Source organism: Tursiops truncatus, chromosome 4, assembly GCF_011762595.2.
Source record: "Tursiops truncatus isolate mTurTru1 chromosome 4, mTurTru1.mat.Y, whole genome shotgun sequence".
In the NCBI taxonomy this organism is placed as follows: domain Eukaryota; kingdom Metazoa; phylum Chordata; class Mammalia; order Artiodactyla; family Delphinidae; genus Tursiops; species Tursiops truncatus.
This window is the reverse complement of record NC_047037.1, coordinates 118469109-118486469: the sequence shown is the minus strand read 5'-3', so window position 1 is coordinate 118486469 and position 17361 is coordinate 118469109. Positions and strand designations below refer to the sequence as shown.

The window sequence follows — 17361 nt, the reverse complement described above, 5'->3', positions numbered from 1 at the left end:
TACAGTTACATGACTTGTACTTGAATCTTAAGTAAAATATAACCCCAGTTTATACATATTCCAGTAAGTAATAAAATAATGCTTTAACAATTAGGATTTCATTTCCAAAATAACAATTGCTATTGGTTATTGAGCGCTTTACATTAAGGTATTTATGTATTTTAAATACTTAAAATCTGTTTTGACATAGTTATTTCCATTGTACAGGTGAGAAAAGTGAGGCTTAGAGAGGTTAAGTAATTTACCCAAGTCCCCAAAGCCAATCATTGGTGGAGTCAGGATTCCAACACCATCCCTCTGTCTCCATAGGCCATCCTTGTAATTGAGTCTAGATTATGCTCCTGTATCTGTCTATGACAGCCAACAACAACAATGACAAATGAATAAAATGACTTTCTAACCACAGGTCAAACAAAATTAACGTAAGGATACAGATTTTCAGCCCGTAAGGGAAAATTATATAATTTTTAAAGACTGCAGTCAGCAGTTTTTCTTTAAATAAAAGTTGGGGGAGGAGGAAATAATCACAGTTAAAGCAAGCTGAGGAGCATTTGAAACAAATCATATGACAAGAGTGGATTGTAAAGCTTGGTTCTTTTTTATTTCCTGCTTTTAACTGGATCTAAAACACATAACTAAGTTTAGTAGGCAATTTATTACCAATATAATCAAGAGAGGAGGAAAAGTGAGGAAATAAAGAGAAATCATTCATTAAGTGTTCTCTAATTAAAGTATGTCATGTCCTTTCTATACCACTTGTAGCAACAAGAGAAAGCTGTATCTGAAATAAAGCGTTCTTTGGCTAACATTCAAGATACATTAAAATAAAATGTCCCCAATTAATAAAATGGTATGAAATTTAATTGCCTATAACAGTCTTTTTATGGAAAAAAATAATACTCTGTAGCTTAAGAGTAGTGTGAAATATATCTGTAAACCAATAAGAAGCCTTTTGTTATGAAACTCTGAAATGCTGATGCAGCCCTGGTATCAGCAAATATATCATTTTATTGCAGAAGTTCAAGGCCCATGGCAATTCAACAGAAAATTAATTAGTATCACCTCACCATAAATCTCAACAGTATTAGCTAAAATGCCAATTTTGTAATCACTTTTCATTAAAGCCAAAAATACTAATTAAAATTGATTTTTGCCTGTGCTTTGGTAAACGGCTGCCAGTTAATGGCTTTCAGTTGTAATGCAGACCTTTACTTAAATTAATTTTGTATGTTGTCTCCTTCCTTTTTGTAAAGATAATAAAGTGTGAAAGGATAAGAGATGAGGATGCAGAAAAGGGCACTTCACGTGCAGGAGGAACAGTGAAACATACAGAATTCTGGGGCTTTTGCTAATTCTAGCATGACCATGTTCCTTTATGTGCTATTTTTAAATATGTTATTTCATAAGCAAAAATAAATAAGGCTCCTTAACATATAAGTGATAAGAATTCATTCTTATAAGTTGTTTGAATGATTTTTAAAGAATTTTCTGATTAAAGTCATATCCTTATTTGTGTGATGTCACGCATTTGTAAAAGAACAAAACCATGAACTTGGCCCATGTTTGGAGGATCACTGGGAACCAATCAAGAATAATTTAAGTCTCAACATATATTAAGTGGAAGGTGATACCTATATAAGCGTCAAATCCCTTTCATTAGAGCTAAATAGAAAAAATAACAAACTATAAATCTCTTAAAGGTTAATCCACAAAGGCTTTAATTGTTCTTTTAACTTTTTAATTAATATAAAATAATTGATATGGTTCCAGAGTTGAGTTTTGAGGGGCATCAGGATGGGATAGATGAGGACAAGGGGTTGGGTTTTTCCAATAAGTGATGAGATATAGTTAGTCATCTGTAGTCAGGTTCTCTGAGGACCCAAAACTTAGAACCAGAAGCCACATGGGCAAAATCAAATTCAGAATTGTAGGGTCCCATGGACGCAGAATGAAAAGTTGGCCAATATTTCTGAATTTAGACCAAGCATACGGGAAAAGGTACAAAGGAGATCCCAAATAAGAAGGCCAGTTCAAGATTCGAAGAACCAATAAACACAGGCAAAAATCCATTTTAACTACTATTTTTGGCTTTAATGAAAAGTGATTATAAAATTAAGAGTAAATCTTAAAATCTTAGATTAAATTCTAAGATTTCTAAGAGGTAGGAATGGGAGGGGAGCAGAATTTATGGTGTTCAGATTCAGAGACCTGCACGGAACGTGTATGATTTTCTATAGGACTCTGTGACCTTGGGACCTTTACTCTTTACCCCTAACCCTCAACCCTAACTATTACCACTACAGATTTACACTTCCTATTCCATTCTCATACAAAAGCAAAATATATTTCTTCTTAAGATGTTAGGAGGATAGAAATTTTAATAAACAAATATACTCTAAGAGTTAATAAATAATAGTTGTAAATCTCTCAGGTTCATTTGCAATATGTTTATACAAAGGAATTACTTACTACACCCTTGACGTTAGGGCAGCATAAATCCCAACTATTATGAATGCCCCAAATCAGAATTATCACTATACCAAATAGCTGCCATCCTAAAATGGGATAAAATATGACTGAATATTTCAGTTTGTACCATGAATTCATAACAAGGAAGTCATTTGGGGTTCCCCATAGACTTACCTAGGGGCAAGTCTTATGATCTCTTTATCCAAGTATATTTTGCTCACATAGCTAGGATCATATTTTAGATTCTGACTTCTAAGCATCACTAACAGAACATTCAGAAGTTCTGCATGTAAGATAACATGAAGAGGGGATTTATGATTGATGTTTGCCACTACATTATTTGTTCGACATCCCCAATATCTAAAATTGCCCCAAACTTACATCATTAAGTCATTTACCATTCATTTTAATGATACAGAAACTAGCCAGAAAATACTCAGTAGCCATTAAATTGTTCTTTGCAACTCTACTCTGAAACGAGTGTGTTCAGTAATTTCCCAAGCAGCGTTCCAACAGTGTAATATTTTAGTAATTGTTGGCAGGTATTTTGTCACTTATTTGAAGCAGTCATCAAACATAAAAAGAGATTCTATTAAACTGGGTTTGAGCAATGTAGCATAAGAAACACTCATCCTTGTCACTAGAAAGAGAGTAGAACCAGCAAAACAACAATTCAGTGAAATACCACAGAAACAGTTTTAATCTCCATTATATAGAATTCAACTAAAACTGCAATATCCATCGGGCTTCCTAAAATTGACTAAAGGAACACTCACAATGAATTTCTATCATGATTACCACTGCCCTTAAATTTGTAACTTTTATTGATCATTAAAATGCCTGAAGTTAATTTAAGGTTTATTTTTGTTTGATTTAGATGTGAGATATATCTTCTGAACCCTTGGATACTGGAAAATGTCTTTCTGTGTTCAAAAACATAGAAGATAACTTGGCTAAATGAAAATTTAGCACTTCAAGTTTTCCCTCTCAAAATTCTATCACTTTAACTCCATTTTACTGTAGCATTTAGCACTGAGAAGTCTGAGGCTAGACATTTTTTTTTTCTTTTTTTCCTTTTGGAAACAACCTAATAACTTTTCCCCAAAGAAGGAGGTGCCAGATGCTTTTCTGATTTTTGTTTTCAAAGATTTTGTAAGGCTGTATCTAGATGTAGACTTGTGTCATTGATTTTGCATAAATGAAAAGGAAATTTTCAATCTGTACTGATTTTTTTCAATTTTAGTTTATTTTCCTCAATTAAGACTCTGGTTACTGCTGCTAAGTGTTCTAATGCTTATGTCAGATATCCTACAAGTATCAAGCATTCTACATGTTATTTTCTTCCATATATCTATTTACTCACATACTTTTTTATACCTCTACCTTTATTCTCTCCAATCTTGAAGAGCTTCTAAAATGATGCACTCTATCACTGATTTAATTCTTCCGTGGTATCAATTGTGCTCTTCACTACACCCTTAAAATCTTCATTGTCTCTTCCATCATCATTTTAGTTTTCTACCTCAACCTCTATTCTCCCAATGACTTTCTGTTTCTAATAGAGGCTAGATCTTCATATTTTAAAAGATGACATTTTTCTAATAACTTTTTTTGACTCCCATTGTGGATCATTTTAAAAAAATGTGTTTTTGTTGTTTTTTGCGGTACGCGGGCCTCTCACTGTTGTGGCCTCTCCTGTTGCGGAGCACAGGCTCCGGACGCGCAGGCTCAGCGGCCATGGCTCACGGGCCTAGCCGCTCCATGGCAAGTGGGATCTTCCCGGACCAGAGCACGAACCCGTGTCCCCTGCATCGGCAGGCGGACTCTCAACCACTGCGCCACCGGGGAAGCCCTAAAAGAATGTTTTTCCTCTAACATTTCAAGATATGCTTCCTGTCTTCATTTTAAAATACATTTGAGAGTTCCCTCATTTGCAGTGTCTAATCCTGCTAATAAAATGAAAAATTTTTATAACTAAAATTTTCTAAAAGTCAGAGTGTATAGGTTTTATTTGGCCCTACTCTCTATTTACTTGGGTGTCAATTAAATTTCCCTCCAAGACACAGGATAGTTTAATGTATACAATTCCTAAGTATCAGTATATGGCAGGTTTTAATTCAATGTAGGTATATTGGGATAAAAATAGAGTTCTTTATTATTCCCCCCCTCTGATATTCTGAACAGATGTTAAATATGAAAATCTACAATATCCTTGTCATACTGAGAGAAGTAAGTCAGACAGAGAAAGAGAAGTATCGTATGATACCACTTACATGTGGAATCTAAAAAGAAATGATAAAAATGAACATATTTACAAAACAGAAATGGACTCACAGACTTAGAGAATGAATTTATAGTTACCGTGGGAAGAGGGAAGGGTGGAGGGAAGGGATAGTTAGGAAGTTTGGGATTGACATGTACACACTGCTATACTTAAAAAGGATAACCAACAAGGACCTACTATATAGCGCAGGGAACTCTGCTCAATGTTATGTGGCAGCCTGGATGGGAGGGGAGTCTGGAGCAGAATGGATACATATATATGTATAGTTGAGTCACTTTGTTGTGCACCTGAAACTATCACAACATTGTTAATCGGCTATACTCCAATATAAAATACAAAAAAAAAAAAAGAAACGGAAAGAAAATCTACAATCTGCAGAAGGCATTGTTATCAGGTTCTCATGCCTTTGTTGAAAGCACTAACCTTCTAGAATATCAGTCATTCCAAAATTTTTTGTTCTTTCGTTTTTGGAAATTCGTGGTCTTTGCATAGATAAAATATTATTGATAATTACTGGATATGGTAAAATAATATTGTTCAAGCTGCCACAAATAGTAAAATATTTACAATAGAAAGAACCCTACCCAGGATCCTGGCTACTATTAAAGTTCTAATTATTTTAGAGGAATTTTGTTGAAGTTAACCTTTTTCCCTGCCAAGTCAAAGAAGAGGTTATTTTCACAAAGGAGAGAAATACTTATAATCTCAAGTAACAGACATCAATTGGAAAAGTTTTCAACACTACCTTAAATTTTTACTTAGCATAACACATAACAGGACTTCTCTTTCCAATCAAGATGGAAAGGATTATGATTCCTGATAAAGGAGAAACAAACAAGCTAAGCCCTATAATTGCCCCACCTTTTTGGCTGGACAGAGATTCCAGACCACAATGCAGGAAGGAGGAGTCCAAGCAGAGCCCAGAGGTCTCCCTGAGAGGACCAGAGTTAAGAGTCCAAGGAGGCCAAGATGGCTAGAGTTTATAGGGCAGAGCGCCAGAGAGTAGAGTCCTTCACAGAGAAAGTGCTTCTGAAATAAGCAGAGGATCCCTCTCAAGTCTCCAGATGCACATGAGTGAGGAAACTACCCAAAGCCAGGAAAAAAACACCCGAAAGGACTAGTGGTGATATTCTTCACAGCTCATACAGGGCCAGGAATAGTTTGTGTTCTCACTACCCAGACTGGAAAATCTTCATAATTCACAGGCCATCAGAGTACTCAGAAAGGTATCACCTCAGTAATGTGGCAAGATTAATCTAGGACTACAGGCTGCTCTGATCCCACTTTAAAAAAGCTTAAAAGCAAGCCGTTAAAAGATCAAACAATTTCCACATAACCTAACTGCATCCTAGAAAAAACCTCAAGAATACTTACAGGAATAAAAAATAATCGGCACCCAACAAGAAAAAATACATAACATATGGCAAGCACTCTAATTATCAGACATGCAAAGGAGGAAAATATGACCTAAAATGAGGAAAAAGAAATCAATCAATAAGAACAGATAAGAAATGTCAGATGATAAAATTAGTAAAGACATTAAAATATGCACTTAACTATAATTCATATATGCAAGAACACAGAGGTAAGATTGAGTATTTTAAGTAAACAGTAAAGTTTTTTTTTTTTTTTTTTTTGCTGTACGCGGGCCTCTCACTGTTGCGGCCTCTCCCGTTGCGGAGCACAGGCTCCGGACGCGCAGGCTCAGAGGCCATGGCTCACGGGCCCAGCCGCTCCACGGCATGTGGGATCTTCCCAGACCGGGGCACGAACCCGTGTCCCCTGCATCGGCAGGCGGACTCTCAACCACTGCGCCACCAGGGAAGCTCCAACAGTAAAGATTTTAACAGATAAACTGAATTTCTGAAGTAAAAAATTCAATGTCTGAGATAAAAAATTAAATTAATGGTAGATTAGATATTGAAGGAGAAAAGATTTGTGAACTTGTAGACATACTAGAAATTATCCAAAGGGAAGCACAAGACAAACAAACAAAAAAGACTGAAAAAAGGAATTAACATAGCATTAGTAAACTGTGGCACAACTTCAGGCAGACTAGTATATGTGTAATTGCAGTTTCCAAAAGAGAGAAGAGGGTTGAGGGAAACAGGAAAACAATTTGAAGAAATAGTGGCTAACTTCTAGTTTCCAGTGACACATGTAAGAAGCTTAGAAGTTGCTACTATATCCTACTAACAAATAAAAAGCTGAAAAAATTGAAAAATCAATAAGTTTCATAGATCTGTAAAAGAAGTGAAGTCACAGGGCAAACTACTGCCTCCAAACTGGAGAGACAGACAGGTGGATACAGAAAATCACAGTATACCATTAGAAGAATCTTCTGTGGGGATCAGTGCCAGGGTAGGAAAACCTGAACTGAAATTGACAAATTGTGGACAAGTCTGAGAGTTAAAAACTCCAGGAGGCTCCAGTCATACAGAAGTAATACTTCTGTGAGTTTTACCTCCAGGAGTTCAACCAGGTTTACTTCTCACAGTAAATATTGGGGGAGATCCCTCATGCTTCCAGCAGGGAAAGGAGGAAGAGAACCATCTTGAAATACAGCAAAGCACTCTGTTTTTATTAACAAGTTCTTCCCTCAGGGGAAACTAGTTAACGAGAACCTACCCCGCTGGGGTTTTACCAGAGTCTAATTGACCAGGAGGAAGGGAAACACCCAATTCCAGCTTACTTTGGCCATCCTGTTCCCCCTAAGAGGGGAGAAAACAACTGGGAAACACTTCTGCAGAAGTAGTACCCAAAAGTTTTGAAAAATTTAATGAAAACTTTAAACATGTTGATCCAAAAAGCCCTAAAAAAGAAATATTAAGAAAACTACACGAAAGCTTAAAACCAGTTATAAAGAGGAAATCTGTGATGGGTAATTTTAGGTGTCAGCTTGACTGGGCCACAGGGTACTCACGTTAAATATTACTTCTGGATGTGTCTGTGGGGATGTTTCCAAATGAAATTAGCATTTGAATCAGTGGACTCAGGAGATTGCCCTCACCAAAGGGCAGTGGTGGGGGTCTCTGTTGAAGGCCTGAATAGCAAAAAGCAGGGCAAGGATGATTCCCTTCTCACCTGCCTGCATGAGCAGAGACATTGATCTTCTGTCCTTGGTCTGGGACTTACACCATCAGCAGTTCCCCTGATTCTCTAGCCTTCAGACTCAGACTAGAATTACATCACCAGCCTTCTGGGGTCTCCAGCTTGCAGGTGGAAAATCATAGAACTTCTCAACCTCCATAATCACATGAGACAATTCCTCAAAATACATATGCATTATTCCTCTCATAGATATAAAACATATATAAATATATATAAATTTTATATATTTTTTCCTGTTCCTCTGGAGAACCCTAATACAAAATCTTGAAAGCACCCAGAGAAAAATAGACACATTATATACAGAAAAATAAGAATGATGGTAGATTTTGCATCCAAAAAATGGAAGTAGAACATCTTTAAAATATGAAAAGAAGAAAACCGCCAAACTAGAATTCTATAGCAAGCAAAAATGTCTTCCAAAACAAAATCCTTCAAGAAGAAAGAAAATGATACTAAACAGAAAAATGGGTCTAAACAAGCAAATGAAGAGAACAGAAAATAATAAACATGTGAACAAATATAAGGATAATATAAAAAAAAAAGTGAGTTTTTTAGCCTTCTGCTAGTAAAATCTCTCGCCCTGTAATATTACAAAGATCCAAGCAGAACTTAAGATTTTCCCCACTTCATCTTAACATAGGGGATGGGCAAAAAGAGGCTTTCCTAGAGATGACTGTTTCTCTCATCTGAAGTGACCTACTATAGTACAGCAACCAGGTCTTTCTCAGTTGCTTGAACAATGAGCCAGCTGATACCATCCCTCCTCTTTTCCAGCCAAAGAGGCTATGCCTGAACTCTGATTCCCATATTCCCATGTCTCCTCCCTGGAGAGAGGAATTCAACTTCCTATGAACCCTCCAAAGCACCTAGGTATTGGGTTGCAAGATTTCCCAGACAATTTATATAAAGGGCTGGCTTCCAAATCCAGACTTCCTGGTGACCCAGTGGTCTGTTCGTATACCTCCTAACAAGGTTGCTATCACAGTTGCCCTATAAGAAGGTAAAGTGACAGGAAAGTGGACACCCTCCTTTCTAATGCAAATCTAATGTTTCTACTAGATGGCCTAGGCTCCAGTATTACCTCCATGGAATAAAGAGAATGCAGGTACCACATGCCTCTTCCCTTCTTATCGTCCTTGATTTGTAGGCTTCTCCCAGTCAAGCCTGTACCTTAACCCTGTAGGACATGGTGGAAGTCTTCCCAAGCAAGCCCTGATACATGACACATGGTGGTGACTGTGATGGGACTCAATTTGCACCAAAATTCTTATGTCTTTTGTACCGAAGATGATTTACAGTAATCATATCAATCGCCACTCATCTTAGGTGACTTGGTGCACAAAAAGGAGAACCCCCCATGTTCTCTAACAAAGATCTTTCAAAGTGCCAAGCAGGCAAAAGTTTTCACAACAGAGGGAGGAAATGAAGTCTAAAAACATTTTATGCTTTCCTAACATTACCATTGTTATAAATTATAGGAATCATTTCATAAGAATAGAACATTCTCAGCCTAACTGTACTGTGCTTTCCTAGTGACAGTTTTAAAATGTGTGCATTCCCAGAAGGAAGCACAGTCATGCTACAAATGACAGGAGGCAGGTTTGCCAAGTCACTGCTAGGATGAGCTAAAACAGGGGTGCTTAATTCAATTTCATAGCCCTAACAATCAGTGGACATTTCTCTCAGACTCTGGGATTAGGCTGACGCAAACTTATTTTAAGGTGTTATGGGTTTTCTTCTTTGTTTCTGTGTTTTATAGACATTTTTGTGAGCATACAGGAGAGACTATGTCAATAGACCTTAAGCTGTATATTATATTATTTATTTATTTATTTAAACAGATTGCATGGTTGTCTGCAGAAGTGGTACCTATTGTTTGTCTATTTATTTATTTATTCGGCTGCACCAGGTCTTAGTTGCAGCAGGCGGGCTCCTTAGTTGCGGCTCACAGGCTCCTTGGTTGCAGCATGTGGGCTCCTTAGTTGTGGCATGTGAACTCCTAGTTGCAGCATGCATGTGGGATCTAGCACCCCGATCAGGGATCAAACCCGGGCTCCCTATATTGGGAGCTCAGAGTCTTATCCACTGCGCAACCAGGGAAGTCCCAATCTGTATATTATTTTAAATGCGACATCTTTAAACTGACCTTGGGTCTTGATTCTCTTCTTCTGTCTTGAGTTCTTTCCCAGGATGTTCTCATGGTCCTTTATGTAAATCTATTCTTGTTGGCTCTATCTCACCAGTTCATTAGAAGTGGAGATTTATGTGAAAGAACTTTGATAACTGCAAAATACAAATAGATTATCACTCCCATATTTCCCCTGCTGTGAGTAAATAACTATGTTCTAATCATCCCCTAAGTCAGAGTGATTTGTTCCCTGTAGTCTGAGATTATAGGACTATTACTTAGTGTCATCTTACCACAAATAAATTCACACATTGATTATTAAAGTTGCAAAACTATTTTATCACAGGATACTACAGGAGGGATCAATTCTTAATATCACCTGAAGAAAACAAGAAAGTGATGGCAGAGAAGTAACAGGTGTACCTGTGAAAAATCATTTTTGAATCATGAATATTAACAAATCAGTGGGTCATGAAATCAGTTATTTGGTTATGATCATCATTTTAAAATATAAAACAGTATAAATAGGAAGAATAGAAAAATAAAACTGCATTGCTCATAGTAACAGTAAGTACGAGTGTGTGTTTGCATGGGCTATGTGTCCATCTAATGCTTATTTCTGTTGGTGGGTGATAGGCAAAAGCCAATTGCTTAAAATGTGATTTCAGTTTGGGTTCTCTTTCTGCTTCTTCCTTGAACCCCGATGTGGTTACAAAAATTGAATACTTTACAAATACTTCTCTAATCTCTAAAAAGATATTTATTGAATTTCCTAAAAGATGATTTGTAACAACCTAATTTACTATTTTGAATGGCTGCATATTACTTCCTAGTATGGATGTAGGATTGTTTGTTCACCTATTTGGGTAGTTTGCTTTTTTCCAGTTTTGTGATTAACAGTTCTGCTAAAAACATCCTAAACATGCCCTTAACTACTGTGATTTTATTTCTTTGGCCTAGATCCCCATAAGTGGGAGTGTTCTTCACAGGGTTTACAAACTGACACCTGAAGTCATTTCGTAACATCCGTATATTTTGTTTCAGACTTCCTGTACTTCTGGCTTCACATTTATGAATCTTTGCTGAAATGACTTATTACCTTTTCTTTAGAATCTGGGTGTCCCAGTCTGGGTTCTTGGTTACAAACAAAAGAATCAACTTGGGTAATAAATCAGTAAGATCCAGTTGGAAAGTACATCTGTCACTAACACAACTAAGAGAAAGCTGGAATACGAGACTCAGAACATGGGAAGAATGCATCCAGGTTTGTGAGAAGGCATCTGATACCATACTATCCATCAGAGTTAATATTCAACACTGAGGCTTAAAACTCTTTAACTGTCTATGAGACAGTCTTTAACTGTCTATGAGGCTTAAAACTCTTAAACTGTCTATGAGTCTATGTCCCTCCATAAAGATTTCAAAGCCAAAGTAGAGAAGCAACTTGCATGAGCCTAGGACACAGGCCACCTCACTAGCTTCTAGGGATCAGTCCCACTCAGTTCTCCATAAAGTAAGCAAAGTGAGCCTCCTACACATTTTCTGATGCCTTTCAGATGTTTTAGAGTTCACAGCTTGTACTACTCAAGATCCATTTTTACAAACTTCTTTACATATTTCCCATTCCAAAACAAAAATTTTAATGACACATTTCAACTTTTCCTGGTGTAGTCACAAAAGGGCTCCTCTCCTCCCAAAGCCTCATTAGTTACTTCATCTAGATTATAATTATCCTCCCTATAGTTTTTCACTGTTTTATCTGGACATTCCACAACCAGTGAACTGAATTGTAAATTTTACCACAACCAACTCCCTTAAATTAGAATAGGAAAAGAAAATGACCAAAAATAAAAAAAATTGAGGGGCTTCCCTGGTGGTACAGTGGTTGAGAATCTGCCTGCCAATGCAGGGGACACAGGTTCGAGCCCTGGTCCAGGAAGGTCCCACATGCCACGGATCAACTAAGCCCATGCACCACAACTACCAAGCCTGCACTCTAGAGCCCGTGAGCCACAACTACTGAAGCCCACGCACCTAGAGCCCGTGCTCCACAACAAAGAGAAGCCACCGCAGTGAGAAGCCTGAGCACCGCAACAAAGAGCAGCCCTGGCTCGCCGCAACTAGAGAAAGCCCGTGCGCAGCAATGAAGACACAACACAGCCAAAAATAAATAAATTTATTTAAAAAAAAAAATTGACAACTAGTTCAACTAAAAATATTCAGAACACAATGAAGAAGAAAATATAGGCAGAGGCTACAATCTTCGATTCTGCGACTGGCTGTGTGACTGTAACCAGTATTTATGATTCTCCTCCTCCACTATGCACTCTATACTCTCACTGCCTTAAAATAGTGCCTCTGCTAATCAAGATCTTATTTAGTTAGATATAGCAAATTTTTATTCCAAAGGGAAGAGAACTTTTATCGATTATCTTCACTGTGATAATAACTCCCAAATCTCAGAACCTTGTAAGAACAAACATGTATTTCTCATCAAGTTACATGAAAGTTGCCAGTCACCTGTGGGTTGGTTCCAGGTTGAACATCTGCTCCATGTCTCTTCTTACTCATGGACCTAGGCTGAAGGAGGAATCATCCGGCCCTTTCCTGATCCATTCACTCTTCTCTCTCTTCAATCCACCAACACTACGCTCCCCAGTCTCCAACTAAGTTTTCACCCTCATCTCTCAAATGAAACAGCTCTTGTTAAGCAGGGACAGGGCTGGGGTGAGATAAGTGAGGCAATAAAACTTTGTACCTTGTGTTGGGCACAAAATTCAAGAGGCAATAAAAACTCATCTATGCGGCTTCCCTGGTGGCGCAGTGGTTGAGAGTCCGCCTGCCGATGAAGGGGACACGGGTTCGTGCCACGGTCCGGGAAGATCCCGCATGCCATGCAGCAGCTGGGCCCGTGAGCCATGGCCGCTGAGCCTGCGCGTCCCGAGCCTGTGCTCCGCAACGGGAAAGACCACAACAGTGAGAGACCCGCGTACCACAAAAAAAAAAAACACTCATCTATGAAGATGAATAATTTTCAAGCAATATTTTAGAAGTCAAAATTAATGCCAAAGGTCACAATGAACTCATCAAATGTTTAAATAAAGACAAGCTCAATATTTTTGATGTTTCCTTTTGCCTCAGACTCCAATATGGCTCAGCATGGTACTATTACCAGTTCTGTCATTATTTAAACTTTGAATATTGCATTCATTGTGAATTTTGCATTAATTTTTAAAAATATTGTATTAAGGTATCATTTAATTGAGTTAAAATACTGAGATTTTTGGCAACCAAGGCAAGTACCTCACTTGGCTTACCCTAGTCCTGGCCCTGTAATTAAGATCACCAGTGACACCGATATTGCTGAAGCCAGTGACTCAACTTTCAGCTCTCTTCTTACTTGACCTGTGAGCAGCATTTCACATGGCCGATCACTATCTTCTTTAAATAAATCCTCTATGTAGCTTCCAGGACACAGTTCTCTCAGATCTCCTCCTAGCTCACTGGGCACGCCTTCTTTGTGTCCTTTGCTAATTCCTACACATTCTTTTAACACTGGAGGGCCCGGGTTTCTGTTCTCAGACGTTTCTCTTCATTTTTTTCTACACACTCCCTAGGGTAGCTAATTGAGTTCCATAGCTTTAAAAAATGCTTTTAATTTAAAAATTCAAATTTATATATTCGCTTGGTCCATTCCAGCTGCTATAACAAAATTCCATAGACTGGGTGGCTTATAAACAACATAATTTTATTTCTCACAGTTCCAGAGGCTGGGAAATCTTAGATAAGGATGTCAGCTTGGCAGGGTTTTGGTGAAGGCCCTCAATCAGGTTGCAGACGGCTGACTTCTCACTGTGTCATCACATGGTGGAAGGGGCTAGAAAGTCCTCTAGTGTCCCTTTTATAAGAGTACTAATCCCAATAACAAGAGCTCTACCCTCATAACCTAAGCACCTCCCAGAGGTCCTACCTCCTAACACCATCACTTTGGAGGTTATGGTTTTAACATATGAATTGGGGGCAAAAGCATTAGGACCACAGCACCCTGAAGTACAAACTAGCACATCCAACTGCCTTTTGGTCACCATCTTGTTCCCTGGCTTGTTTGCTCTCAGATTTATTCCGTGCCTTCTCTTGTTTCCTTCCATTCTGGCTTCCAGACCGTTTCAGCCAGTGGATTGCACTGACAAAAGCCTAGAGGGCAAGAGTAAAATAAAAGCCAGGTTATTTCTATCCCCTCACTCTGTTTTCTGTGGGATCTCAAGCAACAAGTGTTACTCTTCCGTTGCCTCTGCTCCAGCTGGATCCTGAATCCACTGGGTAACTCCCATCTTGGCTCTATATCCATGATGGCTCCAATTTTTTCCCAGTTTTACTGAGAAATAATTGACATATATCACTGTACAGGTTTAAGGTATACAGCATGATGGTTTGATATATATATAATGTAAAATTATTACTACAATAGATTCAGTTAACATCCATCTTTTCATACAGATACAATAGAAAAAAGAGAAAAAAGGAAAAAAAAATCACCTTGTCATAAGAATTCATAGGATTTACTCTCTTAACAACTTTCCTATATCTTATATTTTTTGACTCTGGAAATGCCACCTCCTTTAGTGGTTCCTCCAGCCTAAAGAGTGGTAGCCATTTCCTGCTGTGGCTAATCTCAGATCAAAAACCTTGATTCTTTTCCATCTTTTATAACACAGATTTAAGCCATCAACAAAATTATCTGGCTTTACTCTAAAAATGCATCCAGAGTGTGATTACTTCTCACTATCTCCCACTACTACCAACCTGCTCTAAGACACAGTCACCTCTCACCTTAACCATTGCAATTTTAGTCACCTAATTGCATCCTCTTTTCCACCTAATGTATTCATTTTACATCAGCCACGATGGTCCTTTTAAAATATAATTTGGATCATGTCTCACTTCTGCATAAAATTATCTGTTTCCCAACTCACTCAAAGATGGCCTGCAATGCCCACTATGATCTGCTGCCTCTATCCCTAGCCCCACCTCATTCACTATGTATCAGCTACTCTGATCACCTTGAAATTCAGGCTACTGCTTTTATAGTCCTTGCATTTCCTCTTCCTTATACTTGGAACTTTTCTCCCCAGATATTTTCATGATGTGTTTCCTCTCTTCCATCAGGCTTCTATTGGTATAGTACAACCTAACACCCAATATTAAGTTACAGTGCCCTATCCTCTAACCTCTCCTATTTTCCTTGACTTTATTTTGTTTTTCTGTATAGCATTCATCAGAATTTGATGTGTGATGTATTTAGATGCTAATTTGTTTAATATCAGTCTCTCCCCTCTATGATCTCAAGAGGACAGGAACTTGTTCTTTCTTTCACTGCTACATTTTTAGCATTTAGAAAGATGACTGACACAGAACAGGCACTCAATAGCCAGTTTTGAATGAATGAATGAATAACATGCACATGTTATACCATCACATTTAAGATAACTTCTTTCCAGGTCCAACCAGCAAAATGTAATCAATATAGTGAAACTGTGTGTTGATTGAATCCTGGGTCAAATTTTGAAGATGTAATGATAGCTTTTAGAAGTCCTGTTATCTTTTCCTCAATGGAATAAAAGGAATAAGAAAAAAATCATTTTTCAAATAAATAATTGCATACCAGGTGTCAGGGTACATTGATTTGCTCCAGTAAGGAGATCACATTTGAAACAGCAGCTGTGATTGAAGTAACCACCTGTCATTTTCTAGAACTCATCTATCTTCAGCACTAGCCATATTTTAAAGATAAATGAGGATGGGGTAGAAATCAACTGTGCACATCTTTTAAGTATTTGATTGTGGCACTAACATCTGCTCTTCCTCAGTGATGCACTATTGCTTGGGTCAAAACTGTTTATCAGCTAACTCACCATAAATGCCTATACTGACTGGCAGTCTGCAGTAGCACTGTGAATCCCTAGAAATTAGTGCCCACTCACAGGCATTGTCAATTAATGATAAATATGGCACAGTTTTGATAGCAAGTGGAAACCGGATGATTTAGAGAATCCTAGAATGAAGATTCACACTATGTGTTTGTTTTTCCTGAAAAGTGCTTTAAACTTCCTTTATAGATACTGGGTCATTGGATTGATTCATCTGACAATTAGGAAAAGGGGTGTACATTCTCTAAAATGTGATTCATCAGGCTTCAGTTCAAATCAAGCAGGGTCTTAGTGGACTTCCCTGCTACCTAATATGGGATGCAGTTAAGCCATTCTGACACTACACTAACTTTGTTGCCCACATTGTCAGTGATAGTAAAGAGAGGCTCCTTGGCCTCTGCTTCCCCAGAATCCAACTATCCTTACTGCAATCAAGGCAACAGTTTCACCTCCAGTATCTCACTGTGTGCCCAATCTACTGAGAACAACCTCTAAAGCCCCTTTCCAAAGTAATGGCATTTTTCTCACAACTTTATTTTTCAAGGTCTTGGTAAATAAAGTATATTCTGGTAAATAAAGTATATTTACCAAGCATATTCTTGGTAAATAAACTATGACATTAGGTCATATTAGATAAATTCACCCCATTACTTTAGTCTCCTGAAGTCTTTGAACGTCTTCTCCATTATAACCAAGAAATTTCCGGCATCTCTCTTTCATTAAATTTGGGCCATCATTAAGTACAGGTTTCAATCTGTATTTGAAAGCTGAGCAAGCAAACAATTAAGATCATTCTCAGAGTAGAAATGAGGAAAGTTGTCTTAGTAAGGGATCTCCCACAGATCAAAAACTTATCATATCTTTAGGCAAAAAGAGAACAACTTTTTCAGAAAGGGGAGGAAAGGCTTGCACTGGTTGGCATGAATGATTCAGCAGAATTGACAATTTAAGCTTTGCCAAGTGCTTCACATCATCTTAGATACTGTTGTCCCAATTCTCAGTTTCCAGACTTTCCTAGAAGAAATATCATGGACCAGAAAATCGACTGACATACTAATTTAGTAACTAAAATTAGGATCAAATTATATATTTGGCTCCTAACTCAACCTTATGGCTTCAAAAGGTTAGTGAATCTTTGGCAAAGTCATAGAACATCAATGCCTTGAGCTGAGAATCTAGGCACTTAAACTTGTCATTCTACTTCTCTGACCTGTCCAGTGCTGTTAGAAAAAGCCATCCCACCTCACAGTCCTTGATTTCTTTATACCTCTCCTATTTTTATAAGGCAAGAGACATTGGATTTTCCAAAGATTTGCCTTCAAAAAATATTTTATTATAATCGACCACATGTCAAAATTTAAATAACTGTATCACTACTACATACAATGAATTTCCAGATTATTTTTCCAGAATCTTAAGAAGATTTTCACTGCCTTTAGTCC

The 17361-nt window shown here is 37.7% G+C and overlaps 1 protein-coding gene across 10 annotated transcripts in view; it reads right to left on the bottom strand.

Annotated features, from left to right (window-relative positions):
• CHODL (chondrolectin) overlaps positions 1 to 17361 on the bottom strand; it is a 348559-nt gene that overhangs the window by 221416 nt on the left and 109782 nt on the right. For 7 of the 10 annotated variants that reach the window (XM_073804400.1, XM_073804394.1, XM_073804401.1 and 4 more), the window contains one exon: positions 10011 to 10147. The exons of 2 other annotated variants lie outside the window; for them this stretch is intronic. The gene's annotated coding sequence lies outside the window, so the exon portion shown is untranslated. Of the gene's footprint in view, positions 1 to 10010; positions 10148 to 12750; positions 12899 to 17361 lie in introns of those variants that run through there. One more of the 10 variants, XM_073804393.1, reaches the window with a different exon arrangement.